This window comes from Pelobates fuscus, chromosome 9 (genome assembly GCF_036172605.1).
Source record: "Pelobates fuscus isolate aPelFus1 chromosome 9, aPelFus1.pri, whole genome shotgun sequence".
NCBI lineage: Eukaryota > Metazoa > Chordata > Amphibia > Anura > Pelobatidae > Pelobates > Pelobates fuscus.
Genome location: NC_086325.1, coordinates 164440006 through 164453404, shown reverse-complemented (window position 1 = coordinate 164453404; position 13399 = coordinate 164440006).

Sequence of the window (13399 nt, the reverse complement as noted above, 5' to 3'; positions counted from 1 at the left end):
CTCTTTCTTGGCAACAAAAAAGAAACCAGCACCAGCCGGAGAGGAGGACCTTCTGATAAAACCTTTACGTAAGGATTACTGTATGTACTCCTCCATGACCTGGTTTTCTTTCTCAGAAAGCGGGTAGACCTTGCCCCTAGGAGGCATCGTTCCAGGTAACAGGTTTATGGCACAATCATAATCCCGGTGTGGGGGTAGTTTATCAGCCTCCCTTTTTTCAAAGACCAATACGAGGTCTGCATAGACAGGGGGGACAGAAACAGAAAGTGGTTTAGCTGTAGGCACATTGAGTAAACAAACGGGACGTAAACGGACCATACAGTCTTGTTGACAGGATACCCCCCAGGAGAGTATATCCAAACAACCCCAATCAAGTACCGGGTTATGCTTAACTAACCAGGGGAAGCCCAGTATGATGGAAGCTGTAGGGGAGTCAATTATTTGGAAGGTTATCCTTTCTTTGTGTAAGGCACCCACGGCCATAACCATTTCTTGGGTCTCATGGGTCACCAGGGGTTCCTCAAGTGGTCTACCATCTATGGCCTCAACGGCCAAGGGTGTGGCCTTTTGGATCAGATTCAAGGCTGCGGTTTTAGCAAAGTTCTCATCGATAAAGTTATCTGCAGCACCTGAATCGATCAAGGCTTTAGTTGTAATCGTGGTTTGATTGACCAAAAGAGTAACCGTAATGAATGGTCTGGAGATGGACACATGAGGGGAAAAAAACATAACACCCGAGGCCGACCCCTCTCTAGGCCTTAGGTGCTGTAGTTTCCCTGCAAACTAGGACAGTTACTTCGGAGATGCCCCCTCTTACCACAATAAAGGCACAAGCCCTCCCTTCTGCGGTATGTTCTTTCAGCTTCAGATAAGCCTACAGCACCTAATTGCATGGGTTCGGGAGGTGGTTGAGTAGAGGGAGGTAACGCTAGTAGGGTAGTACTGGGTAAAGCAGGTAACCCCTGTGTATTCATTCTTCTTTGACTACGCCTCTCTCTTATACGGTTGTCAATTAGAATGATATAATCTATTAGATCATCCAGAAGAATAGGCAATTCCCTGGATGCTATTTCGTCTAATATGTAAGCGGCCAAACCACTTCAGCTGCCAGAGTGCGGAATTCAACGGTATAATCCGCTACTGATCTACTGCCCTGTCGGATCCTGAGCAGAGCTTTGCCAGCAGAAGCAACCCGGCCGGGCTAATCAAACGTACGTTTGAAAGCTGTTAGAAAGTCTGCAAAGGACATTGGGGACGTGTTCTCCCACATGGGGTTGGCCCATGCTAGAGCTTTTCCTGACAAATGGTTGATCAGAAAAGCAATTTTGGCTCTGTCAGTGGGGTATGAGCGCGGATTTATCACCAAATGAATATCAATTTGGTTGAGGAAACCACGGCACGATGCTGGATCACCGCTATAGCGCTGAGGTGGCGTCATGTGAACCACGTCCGCAGGAGCGGTTACCGGATCAGGACTGGGTTCTGGCCCAGCAGCAACAACTTCTTGAACGGCAGGTTGCAAGTGGGCAGTACGAGCCAGTATGGTTTGTAAAGCCTGGGCAAACTGATCCATACGATGGTCTAAACCATCCATTCTAGCCTCCTGATTAACTAGGAGCTGTGGAATGTCAGCAGGTTCCATAATGGCCCTGTTGTAATGTCACGATTCTGGGAACCCAACACGCTAACAGACACACACACACACACACAGAAAAGGTGCCGTACCGGACCTTAGAGTGGCCGGGCTAAGCACACACAGAATAGTCAGGAGACAAGCCGAGTCAGGGGAACCAGAAGACAGGATAACGATAAACAAGCCGAGGTCAAAGGGTAGGAGAAAGTCACAAAGTCAGATTAACAAGCCAGAGAGTACGTAACCAGAAATCACAAGTTCAGAATCAATACTATACAGCAAAGACCACAACAGGGCAGGGAGGAACAGGAAAGGTGAGTATAAATACCCTAGGTTAAATTCTGATTGGATAACTTCCAATCAGAATTAACAATCACACGTGGGAGATATCTAAGCCTCCTACTGTGATTGTGGTACTGTTGCTTTAACGCCGGGTCACTCACGTGACCCTGGCGTTTGCATAAATCAACGACCTTCCAGCGTGCAGCGTTATACATGCTGCCGCTGGGAGGCGTGACGGAGGCGTGACGGATGCGAGCGGCGAGCGGCGGAGAGGAGACGCCGCTCGCCGACAGGTAGGAGGAGGGGAGACCGCGGGCGGCGATGGACTGAGGGTGAGTGCTGCGAGTTGCGAGCAGCCTCCCCTACTAGCCGCCCGCGGACCCCTGACAGTTAATAAAGGTTATATTACCCAATTTTTGTGACATTTTACCTAAGGAAGTACTTTTTAGTGGTTTGGAGTTTTCACCTGTTTTGAACAGGTGGATCCCCCTTTTCCACTCCCCTTTTTTTCAGTACAGCTCATTGTAGGTCTAAATGTAATTGTTTTGTCACAAGGAGTTTTGGGGTAAAGCCCTTCTGCTTTTTGATCATTTGTTTTTCAGAAGTTCAATAAAAAAAAAAAGGATCTTCCAGTCATCTAACCTCTAGATTCATCTTAGCCTTGTGGATCATTTAAGAAAGCTTTGAGGTCAGGTTGATCATTGAGTTCCCCCCTAGATGTCAGCCAAGGTCCGATGCCCATTTTATGACTCCAGTGATAGGTAGACTGTCTATCGAACTATCACTGAAGAAAAATTATGACACGTGAAGCGTAATAGATGCCCATAATACTCTTTTTTTAATGACAGAAATTAATAAACACAGCCATTATAAGCGCTTTGCCTCTTTTCATAATAACCCATATCTGACCTCCTAAACCATTGCTTTTGACTAGTCTGCATACCACGTAACTTAGGTTCACTGTCTTTGTTTGGGAAAATGGTTTCGATGTCTTGGTTTCCATCTCTGATGTCCTAGAACCATCTAGAAAGTAGATATAGTCTTTCATGAATTGAGATAATATATTTAAAGACAGGCATGGGTAGAGTGAACAATAATCATTAAGCTGGGCATACATCTCTAAGTTGGACATGCATCATTAAACCAGGCAGGTTTTATTAGATGAGCATACATTGCTAAGCCTTAAACTGCAAAACATGTCTCATTGGCATATGCTGGATGGAATTTTCTCGCACATCAATGGTACAGTGTGTCATCCACTATCCGTGGTGCCAGCCTGCCATGGCTGCTTCTAGAAGACAAATATATGGCAATGCCCGCCCAGATACAGTTTAGGGATCAAACAATACATCGTTCATTACACCTGGAGAATTCATGGTTTGGTAATAATTTATCTTTTTAATTCTGGGAAACAGCATTTTCGTGACGCCAGAATACCTTTCAATGATCGTGGTTGGCCAAAGACACATAACTGGCAAGGGATTCCAGGTTAGAAACTAGATCATGTTAAACCCTGAAGGAAACCAAGAAATCGTTCACAGAATTTCTTGTATTGTTACATTAGGTATCTGTAGACACATTGATGATGATGGGATATAGAATAAAGTCACAGTGTGGGCTAAGAGCAGTTCATGTAAGGATTCTGTACTGGCAGAACTCTAATTATAACTGCCTGTTCTATGACTGACTGTAGATTAAACTGTAATTGGTAATTAAGGCCCTTCAGACACGAGATTTTATTATCAGTCTCAGTTTCTTAGAGATTATAAACTATTGAAGACTCGAGAACAAACAAGAATGAAACAGGTAAAAAGTCCTGTCCTTTCTATATTTTTTTTTTATAAATTCTTTATTTTTGCAGTGCAGGTGGTTACAGAATATAATCTTACGCCACAACAGCGTTTGTCAATACAGAAATGGAAATATATTAAGCAGTGGCTTTGAGTAAATGTGCACATTTTTTAAAGAATCAGTATTTTTCACTTTTAAACATTAAACCATATGAACAGTTGTACAGAAGTGAGAGATACGGGGTTAGTTATGATAAAAATAGGGGTAACAATGGTAAGGTACGACCTTGTGTTATCTTTGGATTAATCTGACATTCAGTTTTGTTATTTTGTGTTATACCATCTATAGTAGGCCGGGATTGTTTCGCGGTCGTGTGTCCGACCTCTAAGTACAGGTTGAGTGTCTGTGTATCGGAATGGTGGGTCTCGGTGGAGACGTACGGTTCCCTGCTGGGTAGCGGGCCGAGCAGCCGGTCTTTTTATTGTTGTGCGTTGTGGTATGGCTCATAAGTCAGTGATGTCAGGGGTTCTGATGGTGGTCGTGTATGGGGGATTTCTGGTGTAGGGGTTGCCTATGTAATAATATTTGATGAGTGTGGTTGCGTCGGCAAGGCCTGGCAGTTGGGCATGGTGCAGAGGTCATGGGGTAGTTGGGTAGGTGGTAGTGATGGGTGCCTGTCGGGTGGGGGGAGTGGAGTGGAGCTGCCTCCTCGGGACCCAACCAGACCCCCAGTAGGGTGGGAGGGGTGGGGTCTAGTTGGTGGTCGCTGCATCAGGGGTGGCGGTTTAGCTGTATGGGATCATGGTATGTTACCATGGAAGAGAGCTGTGTCCTTCCAGCCAAGGGTCCCAGACTTTGTGAAATGATTTTGGGGTGTCATGTATTTGTGCTGTGAGCCTATCCATGTCGATGTTGTCAATTATTTTAGTGTGTATTTGGGGATGGGTGGGAATGTGTTGTGTGGACCAGACTTCAACGATTGCTCTCCGAGTGGCTAAGGCCACTCTTGCGATGAGTTTGTTTTCGTTACGGGTGAAGGTGTCCAAGGGTTTAGAGAGTAGTAGGGCCCATGGGTCTAGGGGTACAGGTTTGGTGAGTATTCTGGATAGGAGTGTCGTGATTGTTGTCCAGAGGGGGGAGAGTTTGGGGCATGTCCACCAGCAGTGGAGGAAGGTGCCGGTGTCGCCACACAGCTTCCAGCAGAGGTTAGTGGGGATTTGTTTCATTGCCTTTAGACGGCAGGGGGTGAGGTACCATCTGAAGAGCATCTTATATGCCTGCTCTTTGTGAGTGACGCAGGTGGAGATGGATTTAATGGATGACCAGATGTCCGTCCAGTCGGTTGATTCTGCTGGGGGTCCCAAGTCGGACTCCCATGCTGTGATGTATGGGAGGGCTACTTGAGTGTGATGTGTGGTTAGTGTCGTGTAGAGGGCCGATATTTGGCTTTTCCTGGTCGGTGAGCGGAGGGTGTCTCTTTCGAACCCGGTCAGGGTCGAGGTGGCTGCTATTCGAACTGTGTCTGTTGTGGCGAAGCTTCGGAGTTGAAGGTATCTGAAATAATCGAATGTGGTTAGGGTTTCTGGGTCGGGGATTTCTGCGTATTGCAGGAGTTTGCCATTGGGATAAAGGTGGCCTAGTCTAACTATGTCCCTGTCTTCGAAATGGGTGTAGTGTTGTGGTGTGAGACCAGGTGGGAACATTTTGTTGCGAAGTATTGGGGTGAGGGGGGATATGCCTGTGGATAAATCGAATTTGTCGCTAAGCCGGTCCCAGAGGTCCAGGGAGTGGGTGATCGTTGGGGATGTGGGTGGCGGTAGTGGTCTGTGCTGTCTCGGGAGCCACATGTGTTGGGAGGGGTGGTCCTTGCCAAATATAGAGTGTTCTAGGTCTACCCACCGTTTGTGTGCGGGGGGGAGATGCCAATGTTGGATTTGCGTCAGGTGGGCTGCATTTAGATAATGTGTGAGGTTGGGAAGGCCCAGGCCTCCATATGGTGTAGGTACGTATAAGGTGGCTCTTCGGACTCGGGGTTTCTTCCCGTTCCAAATGAATCTGTCTATAGCTGTTTGTAGGAGTTTAAGGTCGTTTTTCCTACAAGGGATGGGTAATGCCTGGAATGCGTAAAGGAACTTTGGTAGGAGATTCATTTTGATCGAAGCTATTCTCCCGAGCCAGGAGATAGCCATCGGTTTCCAGCGTTCGAGGTCTGAGAATGCTTTTTGGAAAAGGGGGGGGTAATTGGCTGAGTAGAGGGCGGCGGTATCGCTGGTAATTTGGACACCTAGGTATGTGATTTTTGTTGGGCGGATGCGGAAAGGGAATTTATGTTTCAGAGTGTGGATGGTGGAGTCAGTGAGGTGGAGCGGCATGAGGTCTGATTTTGTGGCGTTTAATTGATATCCTGAGATTGCTGAGTAGTCTTGGAGGATGGATAGGAGGGCAGTCAGGGTTGGGATGGGGTTGGTTAGGGTGAGGAGGATGTCGTCAGCGTATGCGGCAACGGTGAATGTTTTGTCTCTGATGTGGAGTCCTGTGATGTGTGGGTTGGTTCGTATGGTCTCTAGGAGGGGTTCGAGGGATAAGGCGAATAAGAGGGGGGAGAGGGGGCAGCCCTGACGGGTGCCGTTCAAAATAGGAAAGGAGGGGGGGGTAATGTTGGGGATCAGGAGTTGTGCGGCCGGTGTGTGGTACATTGCTTGTAGAAAGTGTGTGAGTTCTTGTGGGAATCCAAACTTGTGAAGCACTGCAAAGAGGTAAGGCCAGAGAAGGCGGTCGAATGCCTTCTCGGCATCTAGGGAGAGTATAGTTGTCGGGAGGTGTTTGTAGTTGGCGTACCAGATTAGGTCTATTGTTCTTCTCGTGTTGTCTTGTGCTTGTCTTTGTGGGATAAAGCCTACTTGGTCCGGTTTAATGAGTTTCGGTAAAAGGGGGTTGAGTCTCATCGTCATAACTTTGGTCAGGAGTTTTAAGTCAATGTTTAGGAGTGAGATGGGGCGGTAGTGGCCTGGTTCGTCATGGGCTTTGCCTGGCTTGGGTAGGAGGGTGATGTTGGCTTGAGTCATGTCTGGGGGTAGTGGGTTGCCTTTGAGCATTGTGTTAAAGACTTTGCAGAGTCTTGGGATGAGAATGTCGCTGAATGATTTGTAGTAAATGGCCGTTAGACCGTCGGGTCCCGGGCTTTTATTGGGTTTTAAGGTTTTGATTGCTGTTGATAGTTCTTCTGGGGAGATGTCTGATGAGATTAGCGATCTGGCTGTGTCCGTGAGGGAGGGGAGGGAAAGCTTCTCGAGGAAGGCGTCAGTTAGGGATCGGGTTATGTCAGTGTCTGGGTCAGGGGTATGGTTGTAGAGGGTTGTGAAGTATTGTTGGAAGATTTTCCCTATCGTGTGTGGGTCATTGCTCATTGTGCCGTCCGTATTGCGAATTTGGGAGATTCGTTTAGTTTCGGTTAGGTTTTTGAGGCGGTTTGCTAGCATTGCGTCCGCTTTGTTACCCTTCTCGTAATATTTCTGCTTGGTCCACGTGAGTGCTTTTGTCGTGGCTGAGAGTGATAAGCGTTTGAGTAGGGCTCTAGCTGTTGTAAGCTGTTCGAGGAGAAAGGGGGTTGGATTTAGTTTGTGTAGGGTTTCTAGGCGGCCTATTTCGGCAATGGTGTCTAGCAGCTGTTTGTTGTGTTGTTTTTTGCGGGCAGTTGCTATAGCTATCAGCCTACCCCGTATTACCGGTTTGTGTGCTGCCCAGACGGTGATTGGGGAGGATACGGATGGGTCGTTGAGGGTGAAGTATTCTTTGATGTCGTTGGCGAGGGACATGGTCGTTTGTTTGTCGTGTAGGAGTTGTGAGTTGAGTTTCCATGTCCATGGGCGTGTCATGTTAGGGATTGAGAGGGTTAGGGATATGTCGGCATGGTCTGACCAGGTTATGTGTCCGATGGAGGAGTGTGTGATTCTTGTCGTGATGTTGGGGGAGATGAGGAAGTAGTCGATGCGGGAGTATGTGTTGTGAGGGTGGGAATAGAATGTGTAGTCAAGGGTTGAGGGGTGTTGGGCTCTCCAGATATCCAGTAGGTTTTGAGTGTTTAAGAATTGGGAGAAAAGGGCATCATTTTGTGACGGTCTTGAGTCCTCCTGAGATTTGGTGGTACGGTCCAGGACTGGGTGGTGAGTGGCATTGCAGTCGCCGCCTATAATGGTGAATGTTGTGTTAAGTGCTGATAAGTGGGTCGAGAATGTTTGCCAGAATAGTGAGTCCGGGGTAGTGGGGGCGTATAGTGATGTGATGGAGTAGGTGGTAGGGCCTATTTTGCCCGTGAGTGTTAGAAATCTCCCTTGTTTGTCTGGGAAAGCTTGGATATCTGTCAATGGGCAGGATGATTTGAGTATGATGGCCACCCCTTTGGATTTGGCATCTGGCGAGTGGGCGAAGAAGCTGCGGTTGTATTGTTTGTTCTTGAGTGGGAAGTGTTTGTGATGGGTGAAGTGGGTTTCTTGAATCATAAGGATGTCTGCTTTTAGGCTGTGGGCCCATCGTAGTAGGGAGTGTCGTTTTTTGGGGCTGTTTAGGCCCTTCGCGTTGATGGAAGTGCAGTGTAGTTTTAGCGGCATGGCCTGGGAAAGGGTAAACTCTTGCTACAGTGGGGGGTGCGGGGGGGCGTTAGGGGGGGGGTACCGGGGTCTGGGTGGTACCGAGGAGGCAGCAGAGGAACTTGGTGTTTTGTGTAGGGTGGGTTGGGTTGTTAATGTGCTGGGCTTACTTTTATTGCCAGCGAGGGTAGACTTGGTTGCCGGGGGTCTCTCTGGCCTGAGTGGTCGGAGACCGTCGGCACTTATCAAGTCGTGTGTGGGGGGGAAGTGGTCGTCTTTCTGGGAGCGGGCGGCAAACAGTGTGCAGTATCTTGCGGGCAGTTTCAGTTTAACATAGAACCTGAGTAAGTGTAACTTGGGAGGTAACTGTTGTAAGTCAGGGCGTCTCTAGTCTGGTGTCCCTTCGGTGGTGCTTGAGGTCCTGTAGGAGGACTTGGGTATATGCGCTGCCGAAAGGAGAAGGCCAAACCCGTGGGTCGTCCTGAAACTATATACATGGGTGTGTGTGATGGTGTTGTGCCGCACCCCGGCACGGTGGATGGTCTGTTGGAGTGGATCGCTATGGGGGCCCTCGGTTCGGGAGTCCCAGGTTGGCCCGGAGGCCGGGTCCCCTTAGGTCTAATCTTATGGCGGGGTGTTGTCGTGGGTGTTAACAGCGGCATAAGAGTGACATATTTATCTGGGTGCGCTAGTTGCACCGGCGTCGGGACCATCGCGGCCAGCCGCCCCCCCCGTCCCCGGAGGGGGGGGGGGGGGGAGGGCCGCCAGGGCCCCGAGTCATTTAACATCTCTCCCCCCTCGGCCCCAGTCAATGGGGGCTGTTGGTGCAGTAAATTGCTGGTTTGTGGTCGTAGAGGAGCCACATCCCTTTCGATCCCGGGACCATCACGGCCTGCCGCCCCCCCCCGCCTCCTCGGAGGGGGGGGGGGGGGAAGGCCGCCAGGGCCCCCGGCATTTAACATCCCCCCCACCCGGCCACACCCAACGGGAGCCGCCAGTGCGATGGCTGTTTACTTGTGGTCGCTGAGGAGCCACTACCCTCCCGACTCCGAGGCCGTCACGGCCCCCCGCCCCCCCCGCCCCGGCGGAGGGGGGGTGGGGGGAAGGCCGCCAGGGCCCCGGGTCGCCCCCCCCCCCCAACCCCACAGAGTGTCCCCAGTGCATGTGTTAGCAAGCCATTCATCAGGAGCGATCAAACAGTTCATGTGCAATATTCAAAGTGTAGACTCTCCCCGCTGGGCCCGGTGCCATCGCTGCCCGCCGCCCCCCCGCTCCGCAGAGAGGGGAGGGGGCCGGCCGCCAGGGCCCCGAACCGCAGCCCCCCCAATCTCCCCCCCAGCCCTGTGGTAGGCAAAATGAGTGGCCCCATTGTGTTCTTACGGTTTTCCAGAGTCAATAAAGTTCTTACAGTTCTGTCACCGCCATGCAGGTGGCGGGGCGTCGATCTGTGCATTCATCGGCCATGCGGGGTCTCTGTCATAAGCGGCCATGGGGCGTTGGGCCGCGTGCTTGGGTTTGCCATGTGTCCTTGGTGCTGGGTTCCAGGGGCCCGAGCAGGCGTGGAGAAGTTCGGTCGGGTCCCAAGGCTGTCGAGTATTTCCCCGGAGCCGAGGGCGGGAAAAGTGCTTGGAGTTGCTGTTTGTTCGATGCTGTATAAAGTTTGTGTCCAGGTCCCGTTGTGGTCTTTAAGCTGGGTGCTTCATGCGGTGTGACCGCTTGCTAGGGCCTGAGGCTGCGCCGTGGAGCCGGTCTGTTGCTGAGGATTTGTACGTGTCGGGGTGCGGCAGCGGGGCTTGTCGTGTTTAAGCGTGGGCTTGTGACGGGCGTTGTCGCCTGTCTCGATCTACTTGAGGCTGTGGTTCCCATGTGCGGTGTTGGGTGGAAGGCTGCTGTATAGTTACAGCTAGTTCTTGGGTGAGGTCTCGGAGGCCTAGTTGTGCGGCGAATTCTCGGGCTTCAGATGGCCTGTGGAGTGTGTATGTGTGGTTGTCGTGTCTCACCACTAGTTTGAAGGGGTGACCCCAGGAGTAGCGTATTCTCCGCGCTTGCAGTGCTTGGGTCAGTGGTCTTAGTTCCCTGCGTTTACGGAGAGTAGTGGGTGCCAGGTCCTGGTACAGTTGTACTGTATGGCCTTCAATTTGTAGTGGGGTCTCCCTTGTTGCGCGCATAATCGCCTCTTTAATGTGGAAGTAGTGGCATCGGATAATGATGTCTCGAGGCTGCGTGGTGTTTGTGGATGGAGGGCGGAGGGCCCTATGTGCTCTGTCGAGGAGGAGGTCTGACGGCGGGGCGTCAGGCAGCAAGCTGCTGAAGGCCTCGTGTAGTATGGCGGTTAGTGCCTCTGGTGCTGAGGATTCTGGCAGACCCCGTATGCGAATGTTATTACGCCTTGACCTGTTATTCAGATCTTCTTGTGTTTCTTCCAAGTATGTAATTTGTTCTTGTAAGTCTTTGAGGGAGGCCTCGTGAGTGGAGGTGGTGGCGGTAACCTCATCCATTTTGTTTTCGAGCGCATGTGTGCGTTTAGAGAGGTCAGTCAGTCCTTCTTTGAGTGGGGTTAGGTGTTTGGAGAGTTCTTCTGCCACTAAGGACTTCATGTCAGTCAGCAAGTCCTTTAAGTCTTTTTTGGTAAGGGGAGATGATTCCCTTTTGTGGCTAGCTATGCTTATATCAGAGTCTGAATCTGAGGCCTGCTGGCTGTGGGAGCATGGTGTCTCCTTCTCTGACCTTGTTTTGAATATCGGAGCCACGGCTGCTCCGGTCTTCGATTTTCGTCCTCCGCCCATTGTGCTGTTGCCTGGTGTGGGTCAGTGCTGTGGGAGTCGGTCCAGGGCTAATGTTTCGGTTCCGGTGCCCTTATTATCTGCTGATGTGCCGTTTGCCGCCTCGGAGCTCACTCAGACTGCGGCCATCTTCGTCGGCGGTTAAGCTCCGCCCCCCGTTCGGGCGTTTTAGTATCCAAAAATAGTTTCATGAACTCGACGACAAAACTTCGCTGCCTGCATTCATGCCAACAAGATGGCCGCCACCTCGTCCTTTCTATATTTAAACATTATTAAGTAGTGTTCTCATCGATATATAATATTCAGACTATAATATTAAGATATTTTTACCATTTCTAATCTGTGCCAACAATTTCTTATCTCCTTATTCCTACAAGATGGATTTTGTGTTTTTCAGTCTAGGTGGGAGTTGGATTATAAAAGACATGGATAAAGGATTTGGCTTTAATTCACATTATTTTTTGTTTAATATATATTTATTTTTCTCTACAAACTTCTAACCTTTAATGTTTTCTTCACTAATTGATTGAATAAATTAATAAAAGCTCTCTATATATATATTTTTTAATAATGTAGAAACCACTTCAGAGAGGTAAAAATTTCAGGTCCAGCTTAATATTTTAGTAGTTACCTCTAACAATTTTCACAACCATGTCTCTATCTACACATCGTCACTAATAAACAAGTGTATATCAAATCCTGACCTCTCTACTCTGCTGATAACTTGCACCTTTCTTCGGTTCACACTCACCACCCTTCTCCAACCATTTAAAAATTTTCCTATTTTTAAGTCTTTCAAGAAAACGTTAAAACCTCACTTACTTAGGAAGATATATCGACAAACCAATGGACTTCTTTCATTTGTTGCATCTCACTTCTATCTTCATTAATTTCAGCTTCTTCTCTACTGAGGTTCTCTAAAGTTTACAAACGATGGATTGAAATGCTTAGCAAACCATTTTACTTTGAACAGAATGTGCTTCACCAATAGCTTTTGTATAATTTTTTTCCACCTCCTTTAACTTTGTAACCAGGGTCGGATTTCCCACAAGGTCACCAAAGCCATGGGCTCAAGGTGGCAAGCAGGAGAGGGGCAGTACATTAAAGATCTCCATCACCGGCTAGCCCATTCTCACACATAGTTCCACATTGAAACAGAATTTTACAGCACCGGTCTGCATCCCACAAGCTCCACCCCTGGAGTATGGCATTTACCAGTTAGCAGCCTTTAGCATATCAGTGTAGAGTGAACTCACCTCCCTGGAGACAGGCAGCCCTCATCCTGCCACGCAGTCCGACCGCTCCATGCAGCCGTGCGCGCATTGGCACCTGTAAATAAAGATTGCTTACCCTTCAGGCACAGGCAAATCGCTCCCCTGCATTTGCTGGCATCAAGTCGCTACAGTCAAACCTTCGGACGATGTCCGCTCACAGGTTGTTTTCTTAAATAGAGTTTAGGAGTGATGTTACACCAGTTCTTAGAGTGACCACGTCATCATTGCAATTCTAATCTGTTTTGAGTCGCAATGATGACGTGGACCAATCAGAACACAGGTAAGCCTATTTAGGCTTGCTTTAACCCCTATCCTTTGCCCTATCATGGTTTCTTTATAGAGCCCCGTTTAGTGCTCCTAGAGATTCCCTTGTGATTTCCTGTTTTTGACCTCGGCTTCGTATTTGACTTGTGATTTCTGGTATCATGAACCAGCTGCATCCCCAGAAATAAGCAACACCACAAGCAACATCCCCACAAACATACATTACAGGCAGCATCCAACCCCGTACGTTCAAAATCACAAACAGCTTACAGACACGCGCAAATCCTCTCCCAGCCCTGTCCAACTTATGATGCAACCACCCAAAGTAGACACCATTCACCATCCAATCAAATACCCCAAAATTGCACATCCAAAACTAGTCAGAGTCAACCTTCCAATCAGATTCACCTAACTTTTTGCATGTGTATGTATGAAGGGATCTGGGTGCATTAAGGAAACTGGCCTTGGGGCAGCAAGGAAGGTACATCCTGCCGTGATTGTAAGCTCAAGGTCCCCACTGCCTCTTATTTCTGTAAATCAAACATGTCGTGTTGAATTCACTTATATATCTTATCAACACACTATATAGTGCTGCAGGATATGTTTGTTATTATTAAATTATTATTATATCTATAATAACAATAATGATATTTTGGGGGTTATGAACCAATGGGTGATATATTTGGGGCAATGCATTCATGTGTGAATATAATGAAGGTCCGAGGATCGGTGGGTGGTATAATTGGGTGCATATAATGTTACAGGTCATGTCGATGAGTCTACAGC